We start from the raw sequence: 8,896 nt of genomic DNA on the forward strand, positions 1-8,896 counted from the left end.
CTTAAACTTTTGTTTAAAATAAAATTGTACTCAATTATTACAAATTATAATTTTTTTAATAAAAATTTTATCAATCCAAAATTCACGTCGTTAGTCGTTTGACAAGATATGTATTACAATACATACATATCATTTTTAATAGAAGATAAGCTTTTACTTCTTTGAAATTCAAGTCAAAAACTATAAACAAATATATTTAACTTAAAATAATGTTGACTTTTTTAAGTCGATATGTATTTCTGTAAAAATTTCTCTTGTGAAAAACAATTTATTTGCATTTAAAAAAAAATATACATATTGTTGCGAAATAACTTTTTTCCTGCAAGTAAATCTTTTAATATTTTATTTGTTTGATGTTTGATATAGTTCTAATTATACAAATATTATAAAATTAATTTGAAAACTTGCAAGGAAGCTTGCAGGTGACCGCACTCAACTACTTAAAAAAATTTAATAATATTGCACTACCAAAAATTATGAGAAAAAAATATTTATAATATGTTTATTATATTTATTATAATATACATATATATTACAATAATGTTATAACTTTCAGTTATAAAACATATTGTTTAAACAATTTTAGGAAAATGCATACTTGAGAGTGAAACATATTACTCACAATTTAACATTATTGGTGCAGAACACATTTATTAATAAACAATACCATACATTCACTGCATTATCTACAATGTTTTTTCAAGATCATTATTAACGTAATCGGCATTTTATATTTTTTCATCTTTGGTTCATTTGCAGAAGTTTCAGTTTTCTAGTGTTTATAAAATGTTTACGCAAATCTATCTGTCTAAATATCGTGTATACACACATGTGTACAGCAGATATCTATATTTTTATGTATATATATAAGTGTGTATGTGTGTTTTTGTAGATAGATATACATGATTTATTTACCATTTATCATTCTAAATTTTTAAGGCTTTAGGTTCTTGGAGCAATTATCCTGATTGTAAACTGCATTATATATAATTTTCCGAAAGTTAAACATTATACATATATGACGTTTGTTTTTTAGTGCTTTTTTCTTTATTGTTTCAAGTAGCAATAATTAGAATAATAATAATAATAATAATGTTATAATAACATGGTCAAATTTTGTTATCGCATAAATAAATAGAATAATTATATTTTTTAATTAAACTTTAGAACTTCGATGACATCAGAAATAGATCTCAGTACTTTTTCATTAGTTTTAAAGCGATTATTTAAAATTTAAATTAAACGCGTTACTTTAATTAAGTGTACACTTTATATTATAATAGAAAATACACTGATCACTCTACCTCGCCAACATAGTCAACAATATTTAATTACAGATTCTTATAAATATTGGAATGTTATATGTATATAATATATAATAGGCAAAATGAATTTTACAAATTTTTTGTAAAATGATAATCTTGTTCCACCGCACCGCACCTCCCATTTCTTATATATACGCGTAAAAAGCATACAATTAAATTTCATATTTTACCGCATGAAATTATATATAATATAATAATAATAATTAAAATATTATAATCTTATAGATTCTGTTTTTCAAAAGTATATACTTTAAAATTAATGTTAAAACCAATGTACATATTTATCTCTTCTGCTTAAAAGAATAAGTAAATTTGCACACACACGGAAACAATTTAGGGATTGACCCATTGCAAGACCGATTTCAATTGATATTCAGCAATCCCAATAATGAATTATATAAAATATATACTACAACGAATAGGTTTAAAAATATGCTTAAAACTTAGGTTTATAATTTTGATAATTTGATAGAAAGTTTTTTATTCAACAAACTAGAAAATATAAAAAAATTGAATTTTTTTCAAATTGGTTTAATAAAAATTCAATTTGAATGATACAAAACAGAATTAAAACACCTCTAATTTCAAAGTTGTATGTATGAGCAATTAAACATCAATTTTACCCTACTTTAATGACATAGGAAAAATAAAAAAGATTTAGCTCCAATTCCAAAGTTTACGGTCATCGATAATAAAATAGTATATTTCGTAACGAGTGCGAGCAGTTGCTAATTTTTGAATGAGTGCTTTTTTTGGAACAAACTGTAGGCGAAGCGAAGCTTCGCCTACAGTTTGTTACAAAAAAAGTGCTCGTTCAAACATTGGCAACCGCTCGCACAAGTTACGAACGATATTTTTCATAACAAGGTGCAAAAAAGTGCCTTTTTTAGAACCGCGTTATGAAAATAATATTTTTTAATCGACTGTTAATAAATTGAAGAAAAATAGAAACGAATTTAAAGGATTAATGCTTATAATATGTAATTCAATCAGAAGCGTGAGAAATAATTTTTAATTTATTTAAAAACATATATATGTTTATTCAAAGTTAATTTTTAATGTACTGCTGCATGCTTCAAGTCTTTCAAGAAATTTGAAATTAGAAGTGTTCTATACGGTATATGTAATTATATGGATACCAACGTCACAGAAAAAAGTTCACTTTGAAAATTGGATTTGCAAAATGAAAACTTTGTAAATGTATCTATGCATAATTGTTTAATGATATGAATGATTTTTTTACTAATTCATTTTAAAAAATAAAGAACTTAAAAACCTTTTCTTATGAAGAAAATACTGGAATAAGTATTTATTTATTACTTTTTAAGACTAAGAATTGCATTAAATGTGTATAATAATTATCATCTAATAAAAATGAGGTTTATATATTATATCACTCAAATATAATTAATGAATAATAATTATATAGTCTTTAATTCAAATTTTAAAAACCTTACTAACAATATACTTTTAGTTTCATTAAATTAATTTTTATAAATGTAATTAAATACTGCTAAATTTCTACTTTAAATATTATGACAAAATAACGAAAGAAGAGATTTTTTTAGATTCATCTTTAATAAATAAGCTACATTAATAAAAGTTGGATTGTCCGATTATTTGGATTTACTGTAAAACATTTGTTTTAAATTTGTATTTTTATTTTATTCATTTGCAATATATTTTTATTACGATTGTCATGATGGATAAAAGCCTTTCAGACGATTTTCCAAACGCATCAGTCGTTCTTAATATTAAGGACACTTAACTTTTTAATTGCCTTTTTAAAAAATATAATCACATTTACCACATATAGGATAATAGTCGTAAGAGTACAATCGATAAAAGATGAAAATATATTGTATATGTTATGATATATATATATATATATACTCGCATTTAAGGAAATGTATATAGATATGTTGATAAGTATAAATACGGGTATACGTATAGAATTATTATTGATAATGGATACACCTTTAGTTTATGCGTATATAACTTATATTATGTTTTATACCATTTCAATTCTTAAAGATTTAGTTCGAAAAACTAAAAATAAATAAATCCTTACTGACTCCATTTCTTTTTTCGGTGATCAATTTTTGGTATTAATTTAATACCTTTAAGTTAACTGTGTATAACTAATTGAGCCCCTGGATTCTATAACTGCCGCTGCGCGCGATTTGGAAGGGATAGTATCAGTCAGGTAGCAGTGAGTGTCTCTGGGCCGTTCATTGCTATCTGACAGGTATTATCCCTTCCAGACCGCGCGCAGCGGCTGTTGTAGAATCCAGGGGCTCAATTATAGACAGGGGAGACCAAGAAAGAAAGTCTGACAGAGAATAAAATAATGACGCTAATAAGATTCTCAAGCGAAAAACCAAAAAAGCCGCATAAATTTGCGAAAATAGTATAAGCTGTTAGATTATTATTATTATTATTATTATTATTATTATTATTATTTACTAATTTCACTATAAAAAAAGGTTCTAAATTAGAGCTGATTTCGGTACTAAAATAGAACTAAATTACGATTTAGTACCAATTTTGGTACTAAATTAGTACCTTTCTTTTTACAGTGTTAACTTGAACATTTTGTTAAAAATTGAAAGTTCAAACTTTCGAGAAGTGTATGTAGGTAATATTAGAAACAATGATAAAATTTAAAGACTATCTTTGACTTTTACTATAATTTTTCTCTTAGGTTTCCCCTAATATTATATACTCGCGATCATATGAAACATGACCGATGCTATGTCGGCTCAATGTTTCTGAATTTCAATCTTTGATTTCGCTTTCCTTCAAATGAGCACAGTTTTCTTAAAAAAAGTATCAAATTGATACCAAATTGGATCAAATTGATAGCAAAAATTTGAATCAAATTAGGATTTGATCTATAGTTTTAGTATCAATTCGTAGCAATTATTGATACTTTCTAGTTAACAGTGAGTTTTTCTGCATTCTTAATTTCGAAATTTTGCAACACAGCTTCAAGTATGTAAATCCTTAAAAAGACGTTAAGCATCCCAAAATGTTACATATTTATTAAAAGGGATACTACCATATAGTTAAGTCAAATATAAATTAATACTAAAATGATTCCATTTTGATGTCGACGTCCACATACCTATACATATAATATATTGCTCAAGAATAATATATGGTAGAACCTATACTGCATCATATTAGTATAATATAAGAATTTGGAATTGTTGATTTAAATAAAAATTTTATTTGTCTTTTATACTTACACTCAAATTAAATTATCGAAATTTTATTATCATCAATGAATAAGTATACATTAGAAAATTTGCATGGTGAATGCTTTGCGCGCAACTATTCATTTTACTTTTGAAAATTTATATACATTTCTTACAAAATTAAAAATTAATTACTTTTGAGTTTTTAGTAGGTACAACACAGATTCTCTCAATTTTAAAAAAATTTTCTCAGTATACTACTCATATGTACATACACATATATATATATATATATATATATATTATATAAACAAGTTGAATATTTATGCAAAGTTTAAAATAAGAAAACTTATAGTATTGTATATTCCCTTTTTGTAATAATAAATATAAAATAACGAGAAATAAACTTAAAATTTAGAAATATTATTTTAATTATTATACTGCACTGTTATTGCAATATTTTTTTCACTTTTTGCTTATTAGAAAAAATAAAATAAAAAAATAAATATGTATACGTATATATTATCAGCTGATATATTGCTCATAAAAGTAGTGTTTAACTATTCTGTTTGATATGATTTAATTGACGTATATTTTATTCATTGCATCGACAGAAATTGTTCTAATCTGTCTTAAATGTTTATTTAAATTTAAATTTTTTCCAACAATAATGATAACATTTGCTGAATTATTTCTTTATCTCTTTCGTAACAATGTAATTTGTTAGTTTTTTAGCTACATTATATATTTATAATGTTTCTGGAATATTTTTACAACTTATTATGAAATAATAATGAGCATAATGATTCTGGGAACAGAAAATTGTGAGGTATTATTGTAACACCAAAATGGATTAAAATAACCTCCAACACCTTAATCCATTAAGAATGATGATTTTTTTCAAAATGGTTTAGAAACAATTTGGTTTTGATTTTAACACACATTTTTTTCACAGAAAAAATTAATCCAAAAATAGATTATTTTAATCTTTCTTGGAGTTTACATACGATTTTTTATGCAACAAAGGCGTTTTGTGGTCACTTTACTCTATCTGTATCAGCGTGTGATAATTTCCTCCACCAGGCCAAAAAAGAGATTGTTGTTACCTTATATAGGGTAAGAATAAGGTACTTTTATTGACCTGCAATAACTTTCTTTATATCATTCTCCAAAACTTGTATTGCATGTTTGAAAATAATAAACTGTCAAAATTTCTCCAAAAAAATGTATGTTTATTATGTTTATGGTCAACATGTACCTATATTGACTGATGCAGTAGAAACACTCCAGCCAAAAGTTAATACGGTATATCATAAAAATGCTGGACTTGAAGGTGAAAAATGTTTAGTAATCATTGTTAGAATTCTTGGGATATCAATTAGTTCTGGGAAAATGCAGCATTAGAAAAATACTTTGACTTTAACAAAGTGATAAATTGACTTATCGAATAAAAAAATGTTAGGTTAATGACAGTTAATTATTTTCAGATTGTAACTCAAGTTTCAGTCTATTTAAAAATATATATGTATACTGTGTAACTTTAACATTTTTTTATGTAAATATATTTCACCATAATTTATTGGTTCATTATTTCTTTGGAAATAGTAGGTACTTTCTAAATCTGAATATGTGCAAATTCACTTTTATTCATCAGATTTAAAAAGTAACTAATTACTTTTATATATTTATTGATTGTCAAAATATCTTTTCCCTTGTATCAGGAAACTATTATTTGGCAGGGAATTTATTGGGTCTTGTTGCATTGTTACAGTAAAGTCGAATGAATTATACCCATTTTTTTAGTACAATAAATATGTCATTTAAAAATATATAGATATTTTCGTATATTATCATTATACCTAATAAAGTCAAAAACTAATCTATATTTTTTGGGGAATTTTATGTGGGTAACACTTTTACTAATTCACCAAAATATATTTATTGTATTGCAAAGAATTCACCATGTCAATATTAAATTCGTGAGAACTCGTCATATATGTAATAAAATTCATATGTAAAAATGAGAATTCTGCCTATACTCGCTATTTTGATAGACGACGCGGTTTCGTGCCCTTTGCTAAACATGATAAATACACTGACAAAACAGTCTAATTCAGTTTAAGATGAATCCATTAACTTTAATTATAATTTAAATAATGATTTTCCTATTATCTATAGTCTAATACCTATAGATTTACTTCTTGATGTTAAAGGAATAATTTCTCTATTAAGAATAACAAAAACTTTCAAAACAAATGATATACTACTATAAACAGAGTTTACTTGAAACACACATCTTTTAACAATATTGTAAGATAAATGTTCAGAACTTGATAATTAAAAATACTTATAACTTAATAAATCAACAGATATGTGATTCAAAAATTACTTACGTACTTCCTGATGAAAGAAGCAGAACAAAAAATAAATGTGATCACAACTGAAGACTGCACATTCTAAATTTTAACAAAAGTGTTTTAGAATCGTTTCACAATTTTTCTTATTTTAAATAATGATGTAATAAGTTATGTGGTTAAACTGGGTACTCTCAAAATTAAAGCATCGAAAATTCGTTAATTAATCAGCTCGTCTGAGACAAACAGCAATACAGCATGTACCTACCGCTGGCAAATAAATAATGCTATATATCAACGGTGTGGTAGTAACTTTTCGCTGCTTAAAATTTAGAGAGCATTTACATGCACATTAATGCGTGTATGTATGCAAAATCTGCATACACTACTCGATAACTTTAAATATATCTCTGGTAGATAAATAAATCTCTATTTTGCAGGTACAAAAGCTGTTTGAACTCGTGATAATACTCGTAAGGTTTTCGAGGCCAGACTTTGTGTTTGCGCGCGTGTATATGTGCGTGTGCACGAAGAATAATTTTAGAGAGAGTTTCCTTGAAAAGTGTAGACTTTTGCTTAATTTCTATTCAATTCTACATGAAATTGGCGCAACTCTCCCAATAATAATTTCTTGATCTGCCGTTGCACCAAAATCAAGTGAGCTACTATTCTGATTCTCTCTAAAATTTCTGTCCGCACATATGATGTGAGTCTGTTTTTTAAGTTTGGAATACTTTTATTGTATAATATGTGTATACAACACACCATATATATAATATTAGAGCCGAGAGAACAATAAAACAGTCATTGACAGAATACTTGATAGAATATCACAGAAGAGGAGTAGATTGGATATACTATGATTAAGACAACGTCAGAATATATTCTGACACATGCATGCATACTTACATACTCTCTCTCTCTCTCTCTCTCTCTCTCTCTTTTTCTCTACTTATTTATTCTATTTTTTTTAAACCGAATTCAGTGTCCGGCACTGGTTTTATTTGACATAAATCGCTTTGTGTATACACAAGTATATAGATATTTCCTCTTGGAGACTTATCATCCATATATGTATATATAAGATTTTATACAATTATTATTTTCTTACTTTAAACTGTTATATTTCTTTTAAATATATATCTTCTGAAATTAATAAGACTTTCTAAAATTTAAAGTCAAAAAGAAAATTAAGAGGCCCAGCATAAACTATTATTAGGTGACTTTTTCAATTATCAAAGTTAGGGTTAAACGGGACAACTTTCTTACGAAAGTAAGAAATTAATTTAAATATTGAATAACACGACATTTGGAAGGGCACTTTACACACAATGTTATGCTTTTTCGGTATTAGACTCTTATTGCATCTGACTGTTAGGGCACACTCAGAACCTGCATTAATAACATTCCTGTTTTTTCTCTCCGTGTGTATATACACTAAAAATAACACTAACTTAGAAGCGATAAGCCTATCAGTGTAACGAAGACACTATTTTGCGCTATTCCATTACCATCCCACTCGCATTCACGTTTTTTTGCATTTTTTACTGTATATTTATACTGCCGTACAGCGGAAAAAGATAATAAATGCGAATCAGTAATCAAATTACTCTAGTTTTATAAATTATAAATTTCTAGTTAGTTTAACTAGACATTTTTTAACCAGATGCATCTGAGCTGTAACTTGAACTATAGACTGTTTGTTTGAACTTTTAAAGTTCTTAGATTAGGCAAAGTGCCTCTTTTTATTTTCCATTTTAAACTATTTATGTCAGTTTTTCCGTTATAAGGCATTATTATATTCATACTTTCTCAATGGGAAATCATCAGAGACTCATAATTTATATCATATTGAAACAATATTAGTCCGATATGTGAAGCATTATCAGCTCCAAATACATATCAGACTAATATTGTTCGCATAGAAAATTACTCTTCGGTCCATCTTGTTCTCTTATTCTTACTTTATGAATATGAATCTGTTAATTCCAATTAAACACATTAGGTACGAAAACTA

At 26.1% G+C, this 8,896-nt stretch overlaps 1 protein-coding gene across 1 annotated transcript in view; it reads left to right on the forward strand.

The window, feature by feature from the left end:
* Positions 1-8,896, forward strand: part of LOC122499122 (endothelial differentiation-related factor 1 homolog) — a 43,389-nt gene that overhangs the window by 11,993 nt on the left and 22,500 nt on the right. The window lies entirely within an intron of this gene.

The sequence above is a fragment of the Leptopilina heterotoma genome, unplaced genomic scaffold (genome assembly GCF_015476425.1).
Source record: "Leptopilina heterotoma isolate Lh14 unplaced genomic scaffold, ASM1547642v1 Lhet_166, whole genome shotgun sequence".
Lineage (NCBI taxonomy): Eukaryota > Metazoa > Arthropoda > Insecta > Hymenoptera > Figitidae > Leptopilina > Leptopilina heterotoma.